The 24,058-nt window shown below is 38.0% G+C and overlaps 1 long non-coding RNA gene across 8 annotated transcripts in view; it reads right to left on the bottom strand.

Annotated features, from left to right (window-relative positions):
* Positions 1-24,058, bottom strand: part of LOC141579548 (uncharacterized) — a 65,512-nt gene that overhangs the window by 36,108 nt on the left and 5,346 nt on the right. For 2 of the 8 annotated variants that reach the window (XR_012511118.1, XR_012511122.1), the window contains exons 2-6: positions 19,628-19,905; positions 17,556-17,750; positions 16,495-16,781; positions 13,822-13,936; positions 8,776-8,875 (exon numbers count right to left, since the gene is read on the bottom strand). This is a non-coding gene — a long non-coding RNA (uncharacterized LOC141579548). Of the gene's footprint in view, positions 1-8,775; positions 8,876-13,821; positions 13,937-16,494; positions 16,782-17,555; positions 17,751-19,627; positions 24,034-24,058 lie in introns of those variants that run through there. The other 6 variants (XR_012511124.1, XR_012511123.1, XR_012511117.1 and 3 more) reach the window with 6 other exon arrangements.

Below are 24,058 nucleotides of genomic sequence, written 5' to 3'. Positions count from 1 at the left end.
GATTGATATCAAAGCAAAGTTTTTGTGTACTATTGAAATTAAGTTGGCATTCATGTGAACTAGATTGCTTTAAAACAATATGTTAATAATAATCTCCAGGGCAATGGAGGAGAAGGAGGAGGAGGAAGAGGAGGAGGAGGAGGAGAAGAAAAAGATAAAATAAACAACAAATTATAATGGCACACTTGAAAATGCCTACTTTGTACAAAAAAGTGTAGTAATAGAGCATTGGGGAAATAAAAAGTCATATAGAAAACAGATAGCAGATGTAACTTCAACCTGATAAGAAATTACATTAATGTAAATGAATTAAATATTCTAATCAAAATAGTAAAGGCAGAAATAAATGGAATAGAGAATAGATGAAGAACAGAGAATAATCAACAAAAAGAAAAGTTGGTTCTTTGAAAAGATCAAGAAAATTGACAAATTTTTAGCTAGTACTGAAGAAAAAAAGAGAAGGTTCAAATTACTAAGATGAGAAATGAAAGGAAGGATGTCACTACTGCCCTAACAAAAATAACAAGGAATATAAGGGAATACCATGAATACTTGTATAGCCAATAAATGAGATAATCTAGATGAAATGGATAAATTCCTAGAAGGATATGTGACTAAATCTAATTCAAGGAGAGATAGAAAACTCAAATAATCCTACAATAAGTAGTGACTGAAACAGTAATCCAAAACATTCCCACAAGGAAATGCTAGGCCAGTATGGCTTTGCTGGTGAATTCCATCAACTACTTAAAGAAAAAACAAAAACAAAAAACAAACAAACAAAAAAATGCTTCACAAACTCGTCTAAAAATAAAGAGGTGGGCACACTTCCCAATTCATTCAATGACACGAGTATCACACTGATACCAAAACCAGACAAAGGCATCACAAGAAAACTAAAGACTATCTCTTATGGATATAAATGCAAAAGTCCTCAACAGAATAAAAGCAAATCCAATCCATTAACATATAAAATAGACCACAATTCAGTGGGATGTATCCAGGTATGCAAAGGCACTTCAACATACAAAAGTCAATTCATGTAATATGCCATATTAATAGAATAATAGATAAAAACTAGGAATAGAAGAGAACTTCCTCAACTTGACAGAGAACATCTATGAAAAACCTGGAGCAAAGATCATACATAATGGTGAAAGACTGAATTATTTCCTCCCAAAATCAACATTGTACTAGAGGTTCTAGTCAAAGCAAACAGACAAAGAAAATAAAGCCTCTAGATTAGAAAGAAAGAAATAAAACTATTTCAATTCCAGATGACATATTATACATTGAAATCACAAGGAATCCACAAAGAAAAAAGAGAGAGAGAGAGAGAAAAAAAAACTATTAGAATTAACATCATAGTTTGACCAAAATTGTAAGACACAAATCGATATATAAAAAAGTAATTATATTTCTATACAACAGCAGTGAATAATCTAAAAATAAAATGTAGGAAACATTTTCATTTACAATAGCATCAAAAAGAATAAAATACTTAGGAATATTAAGAAAAATATGTGGAATACTGAGGAAAATGTCTGAAACTTGTATATTGAAAACTAAAATACTACTGATAGAAGTTAAAAATGACCTAAAATAAATGGAAAGCTCTTCTGTGTTCATGGATCAGAAGCCTTATCATTGTTAGGATGGCATTTGTCCTCAAAATGACCTATAGATTCAATGCAAATCTGGCTTTTTGGGACAAATGAGCAAACTGTTCCTAAAACTATGGAAATGCAAGATACCCAGAATAGTCAAAACAATCTTGAAAAAGAACAAAGTTTTGAAGTTTCCAAATTCAAAACTCAGTAACAAAATGGTAATCCATACAGTGTGGTACTTGCATAAAGGACACACAAATAGATTGAGAGAAAAGAACTGAGAGTCCATAAACAAACTCTTACATGTAGCCAGTTAATTTTTCGTAAAGGTTCCATGACAATCCAACGGGAAAAAAGTAATTTTTACAGAAATGATGCTGGGACACCTGAACATACACCTGGAAAGAAAGAAAACTGAACTTTTATCTTAACACCATTTATGAAAATTAACTCAAAATAAATCACAGACCTGATATTATAAAACTTTTAGAAAATGAACAATGAGAAAATCTTCAGGATTTTGAAGTACAAATACTTCTAAGATATGACAGCAAAAGCACAAACAACAAAAGAAAATATATCAAGTGAAATGGACTTCAGTAAAATTAAACACTTCTGTGCTTCAAAGGACTTCATCAACAAAGTAAGAAGACAATCCACAGAATGGGTGAAAATATTTCCAATATTTTCCCTGATAAGGGACTTTTTATCCAGAATAGACAAAGGAGACTTAAAACATGAAAATACAAAGACAAATACAATTAAAATGGGCAAAGAATTTGAATAGATGTTTCTCCAAAGAAGACATACGAATGGGAAATAAGCACATAAAAAGATGTTCAACATCAGTAGGCATTAGGGAAACAGAAATCAAAAGCACAATGACATGCCACTTCATACCAAATAGGATGACAAATATATATGATATATGATATATAAATATGTATCTATAAACTCGGTAATAAAAAGTGTTGATGAGGATGTGGAGAAACTGGACTCCTCATACATTACTACTGGAAATATAAAATGGTGCAGTCACTTTAAAAACTACTTTAGCAATTCCTCAAAATGTTAAAAGTAGAATACATCCCAGCAATTCCATTTTTTGATATATCCTGAGAAGAACTGAAAATATGTGTTCACACAAAAACTTGTCCATGAGCATTTACAGCAGAATTATTCATCATCAACTGATGGATGGATAAGCAAAGTGGTGTATTTATAACAATGGCATATTATTTGAACACAAAAAGGACTTTGGGTACTGATATATGCTACACCATGGATGAGCCTTGACAACGTCACACTAAATGAAAGACGACAATCAAAAAAGGCAGCATACTGTATGGTTCTACTTATATGAAATGCCCAGAACAGGCAAATCCGTAGAGACAGAAAGTAGAGTGGTGGCTGCTGGGGTCTAAGGGAAAGGAAGTTTAGGGAGTGACTTACTAAAGGGTACTGGTTCTTTTTGGGAGTGATGGCTACAAAACCCTGAAATGTACTTAAAATCCTAATGCACAATTTCAAAGGCTGCATTTTATGGTATGTGAATTATATCTCCATAAAGCTGTTACTTTTGAAGCTGAGCCCACATATGGAGCAACTGGCCCAGCACTGACTGCAGCATCTGGAGGGGGAGTGACCCACCCACCCACCACAAAGGAAAGGATCACCTGACCCAGTGTTGGAGGGGTGCAATCTTCTTGCCGAAAGACACTGTGAGCAGCACAGACAAGGGGGCAAACAGAGCAAGGTGAGTTTGTGAAACAGGGCGAAGACACAAAGGCCTCTCAATAAAACCATTAAGAGCACACAGTCTCAAGGAGAACACATCTTTGTTTTTAAAATCTTTTTATATCTGTTTTATTCCTATTACATTTTTAATCTTTATTTTTAAACAGTCCTATATGTTTACAATTCTCATTTCATTTATATTCTCTTGGTTTTGATCTGTTATTTATTAGTCACAGGTTTCAAATATTGTATTTTGAATTTTCTCTTCTTTTTATTAAGATTCTTAAAAGATATCTCAACTCGATTCCTATTCTGCTTCAACTTGCTCTTCTATTATTGATTATACACTCTTTTCAAACCTTCTTTTCCTCCATTCTTTTAAAATTCTCTCTCTCTCTCTTTTAAGTTTTATTCCCACATAGGCTTTAGATAGATAAATAAATAAACTCCTTTAAGGACCACAATAGATAACTGATGCACCTTAAGCCACAGTGCCAGAGAGATATGAGCAGAATGAAGAAGCAGAGGAAGTCCTGCCAATTAAAAGAGCAAGAGAAATCCCCTCAAAGAACGATCAATAAAATAGACATTGATGGCCTACTAGATCAAGATTTCAAAAAAGAAGTGATCAAATTACTGAAGGAACTAAAAGAGATAGTCTTTAGAGACATAAAATATATCAAAACCAAAATAGAAGCTATAAAGAAGAGCCAAGTAGAATTGGTAAATTCATTGGCTGAAATGAGATCTGACCTGAAGGCTGTACAAAGCAGGCTAGATAATGCAGCAGAACGAATAAGTGACCTAGAAGACAGGACAACAGAAAGCACCCAATCAGAACAGCTGAGAGAAAAACAAATATAAAACAATGAAAACAATATAAGGAACCTATGGGATAATATAAAGCATGCCAATCTATGCATAATAGGGGTACCAGAAGGGGAAGAAAGAACAAAGGGGATGGAAAAGGTAATTAAAGAAATCATGACTGAAAACTTCCCAAACTTAAAGAAGGAAACAGACACCCAAGCACAGGAGGCTCAGAGGGTCCCAAACAGGAAGAGCCCAAAGAGAAACACGCCAAGATATATCATAAATCAAGATGGCCAGACTGAAGGATAAAGAAATGTTCCTAATGGCAGCAAGAGAAAAACAAAGAGTGAGTTACAAGAGAAGGCTCTCAGCTGATTTCTCTACAGAAACACTACAGGCCAGAAGGGAGTGGCAAGATATATTCAAAGTCCTGAATGAAAAAAAAAGATGCAGCCTAGGATACTTGCTCCAGCAAGGCTATCCTTTAGAATAGAAGGAGAGATAAAGAATTTCACAGAGAAGCAAATACTAAAAGAATTTAGCAACACTAAACCCATGCTAAAAGAAATATTGAAAGGTCTACTCTAAATAGAAAAGAAGCAGGATGCTACAGAAATGAGAATTCATGACTGTGAGAGTATTTTTCCTTTCTTCTTTTTTTTTTTTTAAATCTTGTTCTCAGTAGGATGGGTTTGAGATTACATTAATATCTGTTTAGTACACACAGTTACAGTAATTGGTTAACAGACTTACAAAAAAGTGTAATCACAAGCCAAAAACTTACAAGTGAGTCACAAAAACTAAATACAATACAAAGGAAAATTACCATACCACAAAAGGAAGAAGAAAGGAACCAAGAAGAAATACCATATCAACTGCAAAAATAAGTTGAAAATAGCAATAAACTCTCATCTATCATTAATTACTGTAAATGTTAATGGTCTAAATGCTCCAGTCAAAAGACAGAGTAGCAGACTGGATAATAAAGCAAGAACTTTCAATACACTGCATACAAGAGACACACTTTGGGGAGAAGGACACATATAGATTGAGAGTGAATGGACGGAAAAGGATATTCCATGCAAATGGAAATGCCATAAAAGCAGGTGTAGCAGTATTGATTTCAGACAAAATAGACTTTAAAACAAGGGCCATAAAGAAAGATAAATAAAGACATTTTATAATGATTAAAGTATCAATACAAGATGAAGATATTACAATCATTAATATATATGCACCCAACATGAGCACCTAAGTACATTAAACAACTACTAACAGAGATAAAGGGGGAAATTGATGGGAATACAATCATTGTCAGAAATTTTAACACCACATTAACATCACTAGACAGATCTTCCAGACAGAAAATAAATAAGGCAACAGAGAAATTAAATGATACAAGAGAATAATTGGATTTAGTGGATATTTTCAGAGCATTACAATCCCCCATAACAGAATAAACAATCTCTTAAAATGTGTGTAGAACATTTTCTAGGATTGATCATGTACTGAGTCACAAAAGAAGCCTCAACAATTTTAAGAAGTTAGAAATTATCTCAAGAATCTTTACTGACCACAATGCCATGGAAACTAGAAATCAACTTCAGAGAAACAAAGGAGAAAGAAAGGAAAGCATTGAGATTAAACAACATGCTATTAGAAAACCAATGGGTCAATGATGTAATCAAAGTTGAAATTAAAGAATACCTTGAGACAAATGAAAATGAAAACACAACCACACAAAACATATGGGACACAGCAAAAGCAGTGTTAAGAGGAAAGTTTAGGGTAATGCAGGCCTTCCTCAAAAAAGAAGAACTATACCAAATAAACAATCTAACCCACCAGCTGAAAGAACTAGAAACAGAAGAGCAAAAACGCACAAAAGTCAGCAGAAGGAAGGAAATAATAAAGATCATGGAGGAAATAAATAAAATAAAGATTAAAAAAATAGAGAAAATAATCAATCAAACCAAAAGCTAGTTTTTTGAAAGAATAAATAAAATCGAAAATCCTCTGGCCGTACTCACAAAGAAGAATAAAGAGAGAGCACAAATTTGCAAAATAAGAAAGGAAAATGGAGAAATTACAACAAATAACATAGAAATACAGAATATCATATGAGAATATCATGACAAACTACATGGAAAAAAATGGATAACCTAGTGGAGATGGACAAGTTTCTGGAAACATACAGTCAACTAAGACTGAATCAAGAAGAAACTATCCACTTGAACAAATGGATCACTAGGAATGAAATTGAATTAACAATAAAAAACCTCCCTACAAATAAAAGTCCAGGACTGGACAGCTTCACCGGGGAGTTCTACCACACATACAAAGAAGAACTCATACCAGTCCTTCTCAAACTCTTCCAGAAGATTGAAAAGAAGGAATATTCCCAAACTCATTCTATGAAGCCACTATTACCCTGATACCAAAACCAGGCAAAGACACCACCAAAAAAGAGAATTACAGACTAATATCACTGATGAACACAGATGAAAAAAGTCCTTACCAAAATACTAGTAAATAAAATCCAACAGCACATAAAAAAGATAATACATCATGCTCAAGTGGGGTTCATCTCAGGGACACAAGGGTGGTTCAACATATGAAAATCAATCAATGTAATACTTCACATCAACAAGAGAAAGGACAAAAACCACATGATCATCTCAATAGATGCAGAAAACTTTTGATAAAATTCAACACCCATTTATGATAAAAATTCTCACCAAAGTGGGTATTGAGGGAACATATCTCAACATCATAAAAGCTATAGATGACAAACCTACAGCCAGCATAGCACTCAACGATGAAAACCTCAAAAGATTCCCACTAAAATCTGGGACAACGCAAGGATGCCCACTATCACCACTCCTATTCAACATAGACTTGGAAGTCCTGGCCACAGCAATCAGGCAAGTAACAGAAGTAAAAGGGGTCTAAATTGGAAAAGAAGAGGTAAAAGTGTCACTATATGCAGATGACACGACAATATATATAGAAAACCATAAAAGGTCCACACAAAAACTACTAGAGCTGATCGAAGAATTTAGCAAAGTAGCAGGTTACAAGATTAATGTTCAAAAATCAGTTGCATTTCTTTACACAAATGATGAGTCAACAGAAAAAGAAAGTAAAGAAAAAATCCCCTTTAAAATAGCACCCAAAGTAATAAAATATCTAGGAATAAATCTAACCACAGACGTGACAGTATTATACACAGAAAACTATAAACCATTGGTGAAGGAAATTAAAGAAGACTTTAAAAAATGGAAAGGTATCCCAAGCTCTTGGATTGCAAGAATCAATATTGTTAAAATGGTCACACTGCCCAAGGCAATCTACAGATTTAATGCAATCCCTACCAAATTATCCTGGACATATTACATAGAACTAGAACAAATCACAATAAAATTTATATGGAACCATCAAAGACATAGAATTTCCAGGGAATAACTTAAGAAAAAAAGAAAGAGGCTGGAAAAATAACTGTCCCAGACTTGAGACAATACTATAGACTTACAGTCGTCAAGACAGCATGGTATTAGTACAAAAACAGACATACAGCCAAATGGAACAGAATAGAGGGCCCAGAAATGAGCCCAAATACTTTTGGTCAACTAATATTCAACAAAGGAGGCAAGAATATACAATGGAATAAAGATAGTCTCTTCAGCAAGATAAACATAAGACAAGATGCAATAAACCTCCTAGGAGAAAATACAGGCAAAATATCTGACATACATCTCAGAAATCTTCCCCTAGGGCAGTCTACCCAAGCAATAGAAATAAAAGCAAGAATAAACAAATGGGACCTAATGAAACTTACAAGCTTCTGCACAGCAAAGGACACCTTAAGTAAAACAAAAAGACAACCTACAGAATGGGAGAACATTTTTGCAAATGAAACTAACAAAGGCTTGATCTCCAGAATATATAAGCAGCTCATATGACTTACTCAGAAACAACCAAATAACCCAATCCAAACATGGGCAGAAGACCAAAACAAGCAATTCTCCAAGGAAGATATACAAATGATAAATGGGCACATGAAAAAATGCTCAATATCACTAATTATCAGAGAAATGCAAATCAAAAGTACAATGAGGTATCACCTCAAACCAGTCAGAATGGCCATCATTCAAAAATCCACAAATGACATATGCTAGAGAGGCTGTGGACAAAGGGAAACCTCCGACACTTCTGGTGGGAATGCAGTTTGGTGCAGCCACTGTGGAAACAGTATTGAGTTTCCTCAAAAGACTAGGAATAGAATTGCCATATGACACAGGAATCCCACTCCTGTGCATATATCCTGAAGGAACCCTACTTCAGGATGACAGCTGCACCCCAATATACATAGCAGCACTATTTACAATAGCCAAGACATGGAGATAGCCTAAATGTCCATCAACGGATGACTGGCTAAAGAAGTGGTATATTTATACAATGGAAAACCACTCGGCTATAAAAACTGACAATATGGGGCCATTTGCAGCAACGTGGATGCTCCTGGAGAATGTCATTCTAAGTTAAGTAAGCACCGTAACAAGGAATAAAGAGAAGTTACCTCTAAGTACAGTTATTTTGATTAAAATATACATACAGAAAGCAAGTCACCCCCACGACTGCTGCCAGGAGGAGCATCTGAATGTAATAGCCCAGCCCAAGCAAAGTAGATTCCGACCTTCTCTCCGTAGAATTTCCTGTAGAAAGACAGAAGGTAGTTTCAGAAGACACACATATTCACTCTGTAGCTTCATCCTCATGTTAATTTCTTTTTTCTTTGTTTTTAAGGTGGGGCATAAATAGGTTTATTTATTTGTTTTTTAAATGGAGGCATTGGGGATTGAACCCAGTACCTCATGCATGCTAGGCATTCACTCTACCACTGAGTTATACCCTCCTTCCATCATACTAATTTCTGATTCTAAATCAAGGGGGCTTTAAGTTTAAACCTCTGACTCAATTCACACTTAAAACATATGCGTTTTCACAGCAGCCCCCAAATTCTACCGTGAAATAAGAAGTATTTTACGTATCATAGAAATACAGATCACTGGTTCACCTGCTGAAGAGAGATAAATGAGAACAGAGCAAAGGAGGGGACGAGGCCGAATCCGGAGCAGATGCAGGGGATCATCACCACTCACTGGACAGTCTGGCACATTCAACAAATCCCACCAAAGATCATTCTTAACAGGCTTGACACAAGTGGACTTCAACTACTGGCTCAGTCATCTGCGTCTGCCTTATCTCGGGAACTTCCCTGGAGCAAATGCATCGTAAACCACAGATAATAAGGAAATGGCTGATAATGATAACAACTGGGAGTGCAATGTCTCTCTGACAAAATATTTATAAAACTCATGTAGGAATGGGAGAGGGCAGGAGGGATGTGGCTGAGTAAGGAACTGCCCTGTATTCTTTGTATCTAGCACGTCGGCTGTTCCTAGGTTTCAAAAACCCTTCAATGTTACTCAGTTAAGCTGGAGTAGACGGAACAGGCCAGGGAGGCAAGATTAGAAGAAAGGAGGCAGGGCACGAAGCGGTGCCAGGCTGGTCCTGAAAGGGAGACAGACACAGACAGGCAGACACAGAGGGCTTAGGGATGAGGCGGAAAAATGAGGCGGCGGCTCAGGTGTGTTTGCTGCTGCTACTACTTCCCTCAGCTGGAGCACTGCTGACGCGGCAGTGCTGGGTAAAACCTGTGACTTTCCTCAGCTCTGAGTTCTCTCGGAAGCTTCCGGCTCAGTCTGGAGCTGAGATGAGCTCCGAGGGCTTAGCCTAGGGGGGACTCAGCTCTGAGAACAGCCTGGAGTCCTGAGAAACTTCACGCAGGAACCCCTAGGGCTGGACCAGCGCTCACAGGGCTGCTGTGAGACCAGCTCCATCGTCAGAGACCTGGGCGTGGACCATTCCATGGGGAAAATGGCTGAGCCCGATGCCAAATCAGATAGGAGGGACAAAGTGTGTTCATTCTCATGTGACTGGTCTTTGTGGCCTGGCTCACAGATGGCAGGCTCAGGATGGTGTCTGGCAGAGAAAACCCTGGCAATGGGTTTGAGATGTCTTGGACTCTTTCTTGTTAAGCTTTCTGTAATACATTCTTATCAACTATCCATCCTGAAAATGCCACATTCAAAACTGAAAGAATGTTAGAAGTTGCTTGCTCCAACTGGCCAATGGTAAACACACCCTGCTACAGTTAGAGAGCTGGTCAGGCAGCCTCTGCCTGCATATTTACAATGACGGAGAGTTCATTACTTCCAAAGGTTACATGTCGGCAAGAATGTCAGAAAGAATTTTTGAACCTTAAACAGATGTCTGCCCCCTAGTCCTTGCTGAAAGGCTAGAAATAATGAGGATCCCTTCAAATGTAGTTTTGTCTGATTGTTATCTCTCTCTGTCAAAAACACCCCAATTCTTAACATCAATTTTTCAAAATTCAGCTTTGATTTCTTTTTATCAAACTTATACCATACATTCATTAAAGAGTCAAACAGTTCTCGAACACCGATTGTAAAAAGGAGCAGTTCCCAACAACCACCCCATTTCCTGGTCAGAGGCAACAATGTTCAGCTCCTACTGCTGACTCTTGGAATAAAAACTCCCTATTTCTGACTAATATCCTTGTAACACAGCCTACTGACTTTTTCAGCTTTATGTATCACCTATTTAACTTTCTATTTTGGAAAATGAATATTAAGCTCTCTTTCAAACCACATCTCCTCTACACACCCAAACCTTCATTCTTCCAACCTTTTGATACAAATACATTATAATTTTGATCAGCTCAGTATCCTTGCTTTACATTATTAGGACTCTGTACAGACTGTTCACAGCTGTAGCAAGTTGTCTGCTAGGCTTACTTTTTTATTCCCTACTTTGTTTTTCCTGGAGTTAATAATTGTCTTGGTGGTTCATAGCTTAGATTTCTCTGCGCTTAACAATTCAACCCCATACCTTCTCCTAATGAATAACTTTCTCAATACTTTCCAATTCATTGTCTACAAATTTCATCTCCTTGAATAAATCTCTTCAGATCTCCTTCAACCTGGATTAACGACATGCTAGTCTTGTCACAGAGCTCAAGGGGCCACTAGTGGGAAGCAACAAGGGAATACATGGACCAGGAGAAGGGAACAGATCAACATAATTTCCTTCACAAAACATAATTAAAATAGTGGGAAAATTGTTTTCTTTACAAACACAAACACACACACCAACCCCAAAATCCCATAAAGAATGATTAAATAGCCATCAAACCGATTGCCCTGTCATCAAATTCTGTATAACATAAAACAAAAATAACAGAAGGAATATATCATATAAATATGAATCTCAAGGGGGATGGGGTACACTCAGTGGCAGAGTGTGTGCTCAGCAAGCATAAGGTCCTAGATTCAATCTTCAGTACCTCCATTAGAAAAAAACATTAGAAACAATAGAAAAATGTATCAACTTTAAATATTTACAAATATATAAACTTCCTCTTTTAAAACTGTTCTACAGGATAATCCGGGTTAATGAGAAAGTGCCTCTTCATGACTGTGATCCTGCTGATAATTGTGGGAGGAAATTAGAGTATGACCACATGAAATAAAATCCCTTATGAAATAATGATCCCCGGTGACAATCATTATTGGCTGCTGTCATCACAAAAAAGAGAGTCAACTGGACATTATGTACCTTATGACAGGAGTACAAAACTTCATATAACAAATATTCTTGCACAAATTTGAACCTCGTTCAGATAAAGCTTTTAGGGGAGGATCAAATCACTTAGCTAAAGCCAATACATAGGATGGAGAAATAAGTCTAACCACAGGGGAGAATGAAATCAACCAAACAGGAAATAGAGAAATCCCTCAGCAATTTCAAGGAAAATGAGAAACAGGAAAACTATAGATTAGAACCCACTTGAGAGATATGCTAGCTGCAATGTGTGAACTTAGTCTGGATCCTGATTTCAACCCCAAAACTGCTTAAAAGTGTATTTTTGTGACAATCAGGGAATTATTTTGTAACCCTAAAAAAAATGAATATTCCAATTGTATTTGAAAGAGACCTTGTCATTTCACTAATGAAAGGTTAAGCTACGTAGGATTGCCTTCAAAATGATCCCGAAGTGGGGGAGGGGAAGAGGTGGAGATGAAAGTTGCAACAACAGTGACTCTGAGTTGATAATTCTGGAGATGGGTGACTGATACAGACAGGCTGGCTGTGCTGTTCTCTCTACTTCTGTACGTGTTTGAATCTTTCCATAAAATGTGAAACAAACAAAAAGACTTCAGTGATTTAAAACCCTCACTTGGAAGGTTAAGAGGTTTGCCCAAGTAGGTGGGCATCTGAATGGGGCACTGAGATTAGGAAGATCAGGCACCTGGCTCCAGGCCGACCTGGGGCTACCTTGACCCTTCTCTTCTCCTCACCATCCACAGCCAGCCCATAACTGCATCCTGTCAGCTCCACTCCCCAAACGCATTCTCCCTGGCTCCCACCATCTCTCATCTGGCCCACTCCAAGAGCCTCCGACCAGGCCTCCCTGCTTCCTGGGTCCCTGCAATTCATTCTCCACATTATCTTTGCAAATTGTGAGAGAAAATTACCTTAGTGCTTAAACTATCATGACTGCTTCTCACTGCACTTAGAGTCTACACTACTTTCCGTGCTCCTGATGCCCTTCTAAACCTCGCGTCTCATCACTCTCACCAGCGTTGGCTCCAGTATCTCCTCAAACCTGCTGAGCACATTTGTGCCTCGGGGCAATGGACAAGCTGCCTCTATTCCTGGGGTGACTTATCCCAGATCCTCAAAGACCAGCCTCCTTATCACCATCTCAGCTCACATGTAACCTTCTCAAAGATAGCTTTCTTGACTCCATTTCCCCCAAGTCTCCCATCTCAACACTGTATTATTTCCTTCATTTCAATCTGAAAATGTTTCCTTATTAGCCCGATTATTTTTGTTTGCTCAGTTGTCCTTGGCCTCCCTCCTCCCAGCAGCCTTGCACAAACAGCATAAGCTCCCGGGGAGCAGCCGGCGCTGATGCTCTGAGAATACACATGCTGAGCGCGACATTACAGTCACGTGGTGTAGTGAAACGGTGTCGAACAGCAGATAGAGCTAAGCAGTGAGAATACTTCTCTTATTTTATAATTTAAGTGAAACCTAACATTTACTCCTGTTTAATGAAGAATTTGGTAGGTCTTTGTTTCCAGTTCCTGGACGGCAACCCTTAAAGCCTTGAAATTTCCCAAGATAGGAGTGTCTTTACTATTCATGGTGGACCCTTGGATGGCTTGTGTTCATGAGATAACTCAGGATGGGGACTGGCCAGCCAGAGACACCAACCATGTGATTAGAGGAGTGGGGCTTTGAGCTTTGTGACAAGTGACTGACCATCAGGAGAGGTAGGGGCTCAAATGTTAGGGCTTTGACTTACAGTTAGTGTTTGGGGTAGCCATGTCAGTAGTGACCCAATAAATCATGTCTTTGTAATAAAGTCTCCAGTAAAAACTTGGGGCAACAAAGCTCAGAGCTCCTGTGAGCTTCCTGGTTGGTAACACTCTTGGAGGACTGTCACACTCAGAAGCCATGAGGGCAACCCTGAGCCCTTCCCACTGGAGTGCTCTCCACAACAGCTCACCTGATGAGATCTAAGGGCTGCTTCTTGTCTATGCTTCGAGGAGGAGCACATTCCCTGTACAGAAGGCCCTGTTCGCTGGGGCAGCTGAGGTCCTCTGATGGAGGCTGAAGTTGCACTGGGAAGCAGAAGCAAACAGGTGAGCGTCACTGTCACCACGTGTTCACATGTTCTGCTAATAAAATGTGGTGCTAACACTTTGTGGTCATTTGTAAATAAGGGGCCCTCCTTTGCCAGAAGGGATGGAGGTACCATATAATTTTTCACAATTCTCACCGAGGATTAATACTAACCCCTTGAGGGTCATTTGCAAACGTGGCTGGAAAGGAACACTTGGATGTTACAGTCCTGGGACCACCGTGGGTACCTGGTGAGGGCCTTGCAGATGCTTAATGTACTACAACCGGGCCAGTCTTCCACAGCAAAAAAAACTACGCCACCCAAGTGCCCAAACTGCTTCAGTGGAGGCAGCAGCCCCCTCCTTGGACACCCAGAGGAACCTGGACTCTGGCTGTTTAGGGGCAGGGTCAATTCTAAAACCCAGGCTTTTTTGTCCCCACAATTCAGTAGTTATTCGGTGACAGCACATGGAATATAAACAATAAAGAAACTTGACATGATGTTATATATTTAGCTTACTCAAGAAACAAAATTTAAATCCAGTCATTCTCCTTCCCACCTGACCTAATTTCCTTTCTCCTGTACTAGAACCAGATTATTACCCACCAAGCCTTAGCATGGGTCCTGACTCCACTTACCTCCCTCCCAAACACCACATGAGATGATTCCTCAGCCTGGATGTGGAACCAGCAATTACAACAGGCTTTAGTGGAAAAGAAATGGTTGTGTGCAGATGCCAACTAAACACTGTAGAATCCTGGTGTCCCACATTAGTAATCATGACAGCTGTTTGCAAGTGTCCCCAAAGTTCATTTCAGACTCTCACTGCTAATTTTGCTGGGATATAAATATAAAACATGTGGACTGCTGGGCTGGACTGCTATGCTGAGTCTCTGATCCAGGAAGCTCAGTGTCTGCTCCCTGCAACCAGCTCCCTGTTCTGTTCATGCATGTGCATCAAGCAGCTGTTTAGTGTCCATTTTAGTATCTTAGACAGTGCATTTCAGTATGGTCTTCATCCACAAATACGTGTACCACACAGTAGTAATGATCAATCTCAGTCTTTGCTTTCTTTTGTCTTAGAGAGTCAGATAAACGGATAGCAAGGTAACAAAGTCATAGAGCGCTATAATATAGTATTTCCTTTATTTCAATGACAGGATTTATTTAAAGAGCTTAGATATAACATCTTTGCATTTATGGCATCATTTAGCGTCTGAAGCTCTTACATTTTACAAACTTCATTTCATGCGAGATGTTGTCAGTTAGAGAAGTGCTTCTGAATTTGAGGGGTTGCTGTCATCTCAGGTGGAGTCCCTAAAAAATGTCAAAACTCTGCAGTATTGTCATCATGACAAGAACTCAGACAGATGAAATTTGGAAAGCCCTGTGATTTACTAGTGCACAGACAGAAAATGGTATTTCAGAGGGAAAAAGCCTGAATTACAGAAAATGATAAATGAAATGGTCTAACATGCATTTCCCTTACAAAGAACTAATACTTCTTTGGTTGATAATAACATCTGTCAGTAATTATGAAAAGAGCTGGCAAATGCATAGTACTTACTATTAGCCAGGGCTGTTCTAAAATTCAAGCAGATTCATTAATCCCCATAGCATCTCTACGAGGTGGGTACTATTATTATCCCCATTTTATTGATGAGGAACTTGATAAACACAGAGGCTAAATGACTATTACAAGGTAGACAGCGAGAAACCAGCACAAGTGTTCCAGCCTGAGTCTATGCTCTTGGCCACTTCTACCTTTTCTTTTTTTTTTTTTTTGGTGGCAGGGAGATAATAAGGTAATTCTGGTGGGGGGTGGGGAGGTAATTAGGGTTATTTGTCTATTTTAGAGGAGGTGTTGTGGGCTGAACCCAGGACTTTATGCGTGCTAAGCATGCGCCCCATCACTTGAGCTGTACCCTCACCTCTCGAGTCTATGCTCTTAGCTGCTAATCCACACTGCCCCACATGGTAACTCTGGGGGAACTACAGTTCATTCATTCACCCACTTGTTAAACTCAGCCTTCCTGGTGCCTGGGATTCAGCAGTGAACAAGACAACATGGTTCCTGCCCTAAATGGGCTTGTCGACTTCTGACATATTATCTTCATTTTACCCAGGAAGTAACAAGGTCAAGAAGACTCACCTTTTCCTGTTAACACCGGAGGATACATGAAGTGCTTTATTTCATTTCTGCCATTTGACTTACACCATGGGAAGGGAAAGCTGCCTTGCAGATCCCGGAGCTCACAAGCCAGTTAATCCTGAATTTTTTTTTAAAACTGTCCCTTACTTGATACTTGATCTGAGAAAGGATGAAGTAAACCTAAATAGATTCTAAGAAAGCGTGTGGTTTATACAGGGTAAATAACCAGCCACTGTTTACTATCCTAACAGGAATCTGTAGGCATATTTCTTTTCTTTCTCTTTTTTCATTTTTATGGGCAGCTTTTAAAAACCAAACCAAACCAACAAAACCAAATCACTTATAATTCAACAGCAGGTTCTAAATCACCCCCAAGACAGCAGCTAAACTCGGTTTAGACTTACAGTGAGGCTCCTGGTGGTTGGATTGATGAATGTATCTCTATCCTGAATATAAAAGTCGTTCACGCAGCTCTTCTCAAATAGGGCAATGAAAAACTCTTGTTCCGGTTGTTGATACTTTCATCCACTTGGAGGACTTTCATAAAACAGCTGAAGGTACCAAAGGCTGAGGACACGGTTTTCAGATGATTGGGATTCAGAGGCAATTTTATGTACAGTATCTCAGCGTATGTACAGAGCACCTCCCACAGGGTGTGTACATTTGCAAATACAAGCTTGTCATCCAAAACCTATATTGGGAGAATGAAAACACAAACCAGGAAACTATTTTCACATTTTTAGTACACAGATTTTTCTTACATTGCTGGTAGTTAAAGCACTTGTGCAAACACACACAGATATGACACTGGTAAAAGTGAAGATATAATGAAAATAGATTTGCAAACCATCATACATTTTTGCCTTAAAGTTAATTTCTTTGTTGAAATTACTGAAAAGTTATTTAAAATCCTTACAATTCATTCATAAAATAACCAATGTTTTAGATGAAGAAAAGTAAACTTGTTAACTTTTAGTCCAAATTAGTAACTAAAAATAGAAACACGAAAAAATTCTTTGCAGGGGCATTGTAATGACAATTTTTTAAATTTCTTAAACCTAGGACTATTTACATATCTGTTCAATATAATGTTAAACAGCCATTAAAAGGGATTTAAAAGAATTATATTTATTAATATGGAATATATAATAAAAGGAAAAAGAAAAAAATGTGAAATAATAATTTTCATTTTTGGAAGGGAAAAATATCTACATTTGAACAAAAAAATGTTTAGAAGGATTTTAAGATTCTTTATGTATAACTAAGGTACAGATGATTTTTAATTCCACTGTTTTTAATTCCATTGGATTTTAATTCCAATGTTCTTTCATTTTCAATTTTGGGGGAAATTTTTATAATAAAAAAACTTTAAAATTTTTCTTGCATAAATACATTAATAGATATATTTATGACTACATTCTCTGGCTATTAAAAAAGATCTCCTAGCTTTGGATCTGAAACATACATTCCATAATGCAGATTCTGACTGACTCGCCTCCCAGTCCAGAGCGAAGGCACGGCTAGGGTGACATGTTTCAAATATCATTCCAGGGAACATGCAGGCTCCCAGCCAACGGCTGCAAAGGGACTGACACTGATCTGCTTGCTCCCAGCTGCAGACCATCACAGATGAGTTTAGATTCATAGGCTCAAGTTTTCTCTGTCAAAAGAAATCAGAAAATGTTAGGCTTTTACTTTCACCAAGGGAACAAGAAGTTGTTTGATTTTCTTTTATTAAAAAGAAAACAACAAACCAATTTGAACCTGAAGAAAAGACATTTGCTCAAAATATCACAGTAGCAATGAAGGTGCTCTGGCTGGCAGGGACTTGTTGGATTCCTGTGAGTGCTGGACTCCTCACATGGAATTCCCTTGGCACTCCAGAAGACCTGTGGTTGTCCCCATGGGTTTGTGGCCATATGTGGTGCACAAAAGTCTCTGGCTTTGCCACAATTTCAAAGCCTTTTTTGGCTTATGAAAGGCTTTGCACTCAAATGGAGTTTTCTTGAGTCCACTCACTGATGTCATTCACCAGAGTTATAGTCCAGATCTGACATTCTAGACTCTTAAAATCTTGCAGACATTCAAATGGTTCAGGTTTGGATGTGTATTCACCTCTGCAGGCCTGGACCAAATTCCATAAAGCCACCCGGACAAGTTCAGCAAAATGCAAAGACATTTTTCTTTCTGCAAGACTGAAATGTCTGTGAAGCTATAAAAACTTCTGCATCTACAAAAATAGGGAACCAACTCATCAATAACATATCTATCCATAATGCATGGACATTTGAAAAAATACTGTATTTACTCCTATTAAATTCTATCTGGCTTTTGCCAAATTGTGTCCTAAACTGTAAGGAAAGTATATAAATGTAGAGAATTTTTGACCTTTTAAGAGAAAAAGGAACCCTCCTACTCGGTTGGTGGGAATGTAAATGTTGCAGCCACCATGGAGGACAGTATAGAGTTTCCTTAAAAAACTGAAAATATACTTCCGTGTGATCCAGCAATCCCATTCATGGGTATATGTCTGGAGAAAAATATAATTCAAAAAGACACATGCACCCCAGTGTTCACAGCAGCACTATTTACAATAGCCAACACACTGAAACAACCCAAATGTTCACTGGCAGATGACTGGATAAAGAAGTTGTGGTATATTATATATATATGTATATTTACATATATACACGCATATACACACACATATATACACATGAACACACACACACAATGGAATACTGCTCAGCCATTAAAAAATTAAATAATGTCTTTTGCAATAACATGGATGGACCTACAGGGTATTATGCTAAGTGAAATATGTCAGAGAAAGAAAAACAAATATTCTATTTATTAACTTATATGTATATCTAAAAAATAAAACAAATTAATTACTATAATAAAACTGAAATAGACTCACAGGTACACAGAACAGACTGGTGGTTACCAATGGGGAGAAGGAGGAGAGGGAGGCAGGAAGGGGGTAAGGGATTGAGAGGTAAAAAGTACTATGTATAAAATGGATAGGTTATAGGGCTGTATCATACAGCACAGGGAAATATAGCCATTATTTTATGGTGACATTAAATGGAATATAATATATAAAGATGTTGAGCCTCTGTGTTGTACACCTGAAAATAATATGATGGAAATCAACTACTCAATTATAAAATACTTAATCAAAGTTTTTTTCATATTATTTGCAATAAGTTAGAAGCCAGCACTGTCAATAGAAACATAGTGCAAGTCACAATTTTCCAGTAATCCCATTTAGACAATAAAAAGGAACAAGTGTACTTAATTCCAGGAATAATTACATTTATCCCAAAATATCCAATATACTATCATTTCAAAAGTGTGATTAACACTTTGAAAACTTTTAATAAATATTTTACATTATTATTGTTGTACGAAGTCTTGAAAATCTATTATGTATTTTCCACTTATAGAACATCTCATTTCACAATAGTCACATGTGGCTGGTGGCTACCATACTAGACAGAGCAGATTACACCATTCACACTTCTGATAAATTACCTGCTCTTATTTATTTAAAAAACTTCCAGAAAAGGCTTTAGATATTCCCTATATCTAACAAAGCAACCTTGACGGGTGAGGAATATCTTCATTATAAAGTGAAAAATAAAGGTAAGAGAGCCATGGTTACATGTAAGTTAATGTAACAATTCCTTCTTAATTCATTCAGGACTTTACAATCTTTCTTCATATTCCAAGGATTCACTGTCACTGTGCAATGTTTTTCACTATAATCATCTTTGGAATTGAGAGGCTTCTGATGACCCTGCTTTGTGCATCTGTACATAAAAGAAAATAACAAAACAGAGAAAAAGACCTTATTAAAGATAATTTAGGGGGGTATAGCTCAAGTGAAAGATCATATTCTTAGCATGCACAAGGGCCTGGGTTCAATCCCCAGAACTTCTTATAAAAATAAAATAAATAAAAACATAATTACCACCCCCTGCAAAAAATTAATTAATTACTTTAATTAAAATTTAAAAAAAGATAATTTAGAGAAGCCTTATCAGGCTACAAGAGCTACAATGAATGCCCCTCCCCCATTAATTTAGAAGAAGTTTCACAATATTTCCCAACATAAAGGCTAAAATATAATTCGGAACACTTCCTGATGGTCAGCATCATTTTAACAAAAATGTAGATAATTACCTCCCTGGTGTCAAAGCTCTGTCAGAGATGGGCACAGAAAATTTAGTAAAAATTATTTTGCAACTACCTTTGAAAGAAATGCTGAGAAATGATCTTTTCTGTTGGAAATTAGCCTGCTTTTACATTCTGCAGTAGGCATACTTATTTACAAACCAGGCAGGAACTGGGTCATATTTTACACATACTTTAGAAACTGATTTGAATTTTGCTCTCTACCTGCAAGGCTATTTCTTAGGTAATAACATAAGCTGGCCACTATACTAAATTTTGTTTCCCTGTTTGCTTAATCCTCACAACTCTGTAAGCTGCTATTATTACACCCATATAACAGACATAGAGCTTGAGACAGAAAATAATTTGGGTAACTTGGTAAATGGTGGAGCTGGGTAATATCGCAGCCAGTCTGACACTCAAGTCCATTCTTCTCACCGATGTCTGATACTGCTGCCTACATTCAGCAATGACTCCTGATTTCATATTTAAGTGTGTCATTTCTAAAAGTGCAAAGCTATATTAGTACTGCTGTGTAAATTATTCTTTTCAGATGTGATTGCCAAAAAAACAAAAACAAATAAAATCAGGGTGCCACTGATGGGAGGGCGAACTGCATATGGATGGACACAAGGGGACTTTATGAGGACACAGTTGCACAACTCTAGAAATAGTTAAAATGGCTGACTTGTACAATTATAATATGTGAATTGTATGGCCTGTAAATTACACCTTAATACAGCTACTAAATTAAGAAACTGAGATACCAAATTAAGACTAAAACACATATATATATATCATACATAGTACAACAGGCAAATATCATTATTTACTGCACCATTTTCCTTCATGCAGCTTCCTTTCCTCACCTGTTAATGAAAGGATGATTCATTTTTAAAATAGCCTTTTAATTTATTCAGCAAATAATTTTTGACGCCCTACAATGTACCCAGGACTACTCTAGGCACTTGGAATAGATCAATAAACAAAACAAAAGTCCTGTCCTCACGGAGCTTGGTTGGAGTCTAGCTGGGGTGGGGGGTGGAGATGACAATACACACAACAGAGCAGCAGAGGAGGTGGCATGCTAGGAAAGAAGAACCATGGAAAAAAGTAAAAAGGGCAAAATAAAGAGAGTTGAGGGTATAGGATGAGGGTGATGTTGTATTAAATACCAGAGCAGGGCACACTGTGAACTGAGGTTAGAATTAAGACTAGGAGGTGAGAAGTCCCAGGAGGACGGAATAACCATCACCAAGGCCAGCGTGACCTCGCATGTTCCAGAATGGGGGCACGGCTGGAGCTGCGGAGAAGGGTCAGTGCAGATCCTGTATGGCCTTGGAGGACATTGTAAGGACTGTGGCTTTTACCCGGAGTGAAATGGGGAGGCACTGCAGAAGGACGACACAATCTAACTTAGGTTTTCAAGGCTCACTTGACTGCCGAGTGAGAATAGTGCAAACGGGTCAGAGATGAAAGGTGGGAAGCTACTGAGAAGGGCTATGCAGGAGGAGAGGACAGTGGCTCAGGACAGGGAAGCAGCAGTGGAAGCAGGAGCCATGGTGAGAAGTGGCTGGGCTCTGGATATGTTTTAAAGGCAGTGTCAAACCAGATCTATTGACAGAATTCATGTGGTATGTCAGTGAAAGTCAGAATAACTCCAAGATTTTTGACCCAAGCAGCTGGAAGGATTAAGTTTCCACTAACTGAATGGGGGAGGCTGCATAAAGAACCAGTTTGGGGGGTAGGAGGACCAAGAGCTCAGTTTTTACACATGTTGGTTTTAAGATATCAGAGTTCCAAGTGAAGATGCCAAATCAGCAGAATATTATAAGAGTCCAGAGTTTGAGAGAAAAAGTCTAACGGGAGACAGAACTGTGGGAATCATGGGTCACACAGGTGGTACAGGAAGACATGAAACCCAGGTACTCAAACATTAAGATACCCTGGCATTAACCATAGAAGTTATCCTTGAGGGCTTGCCTACTAGGTGAGGATATCAGTCCTATTTCCCGACCACTCGAGTTTTAAAAAGGAACTTACAAATGAATTCGTGCAAGACACTGCCTCCAGTGTGTGGGATCAGAGCTGGAGACAGAGAATGGGATGGTGCACGCTACACCCTACGGCACATTGTGTGTGTGTGTGTGTGTGTGTGTACACATATTTGTGTGAGCAGTGGGATGAGTTACACCTGTCTTAAGAAAAAGAGGTAGAAATTCTAGAAGCCGAAAGATGAAAGAACATCCAGATCTGGTAGAGGGAACAGGGGAAACACTGTGTACTGTAAGACATATCCCCATAATGCCATTTCCCACCATTCTTTTATCAGGAACACAGTTGGAACCTGGGGAATTATGTAGATACGTGTGATGTACACAAACTTTCTGACTATGTAACACTAAATATCTACATATGTAGCAAGTTAATGATATTTATATCTCCTTCAAGTTTAATAACAAGTTCACAATAGAAGGAAAATAAAATATTGAGGACTGGTAGAATTATCCTTGAAGGCCTTTCAATGCTCAGAATGGAAGCAAAAGCGGCTTCACCCCACAAAGTATGTCATTAAGAGTCAAGAATGTTTTTTATTTGCTTAAGAAATTGAGAGTTACAACTTCCTGCTTTAAAGAGTTAACTTTAAGACAGATACCATACTATAAACAACATCTATACTGGTGCTTTCTTAAAGCTATTTTTAGTTCCTGCTTGTTCTGATGTACTCCAGAATCTCTGCAGAGAAAACCTTCTATTCAAAGGCTTAAAGGAATAAAAAATGAAATAACACCGCATTCTTTTAAGTGTTCTCTGCACTGAAAGTCATTTGCAAATGCAGCACTCTGCCACATATCTACATTTTTAACAATAAAGACTTTTGTGCAATTTTTCAATTGCTATGTGACTTTGCGTCAGTCTCTCACTCAGAAGCAGAATGGAGTACCAGAAAATGACACATCATGTCTAAAACTACAGATGTGGAATATGAACTTACACCAGGAAACAGCTAAGTGGGAGGGTAAGGTTTACCTTTTAAGTTACCGTAAGTGCAGTTACACTTTCTCCCTGCTTCCCCTGTGAAGTGAAGAACTAGTCTTTTCCAGGAAAGCTCTCATTCTGAGTACTGTTTTCTTTAAAATATTTGGAGATTCTTTTTTAAGGTTCTTTCACTTTTAAGTCTTTCCCCAACTCTACATCCCATAACAAGTGTTAAAATTATCCAATAGCCTATTGTTACAGAACATACTCTACAAAAGCTGAGGTTTCCCAGGGCTTGGATCCCACAACTCTGCTACCAGATAATCCTAAAGCCTTCCTTCCATAACTGACTCTTCTACCAATTCCCAGCTGCGGGCAAATTCGGCTTCTCAGCCCAGTTAACTTTCTAACTCTGCCTACGAACACTCTACTGCCAGTAAGGGAAATCTAAGGGAGCCAACAAAGCCCCTAGTGAGGGTTGCCTCCTTCAAACAATCAAGATGCCATCTCCAAGCAAATATTTAAACCTACTGCAAAACTTCTGAAGACATCTTACAAACAATATAGTTTATATAGATTCATACTATTTGCTCTGGAATAGTGATTTCCAATGGAGGGAACAAAGGACCACATGACCCAAGCAATTATTTAAAATTTCACATAACTATCCCTATTCACCTGAGGATTCAGGCAAGCCCGTCTTATAGGTCTAGGTGTAACAGAATGGTAGCACCTCTTCAGTAGGGTGAAAAACAGCGAGGTAGACTTTTAGTGAAAGGGAGTGATGTAATAGGACCCACCGCCCACTTA

The sequence above is a fragment of the Camelus bactrianus genome, chromosome 2 (assembly GCF_048773025.1).
Source record: "Camelus bactrianus isolate YW-2024 breed Bactrian camel chromosome 2, ASM4877302v1, whole genome shotgun sequence".
NCBI lineage: Eukaryota > Metazoa > Chordata > Mammalia > Artiodactyla > Camelidae > Camelus > Camelus bactrianus.
Note: the sequence above shows the minus strand (reverse complement) of the source record. Positions and strands in the feature narration are given on the sequence as shown.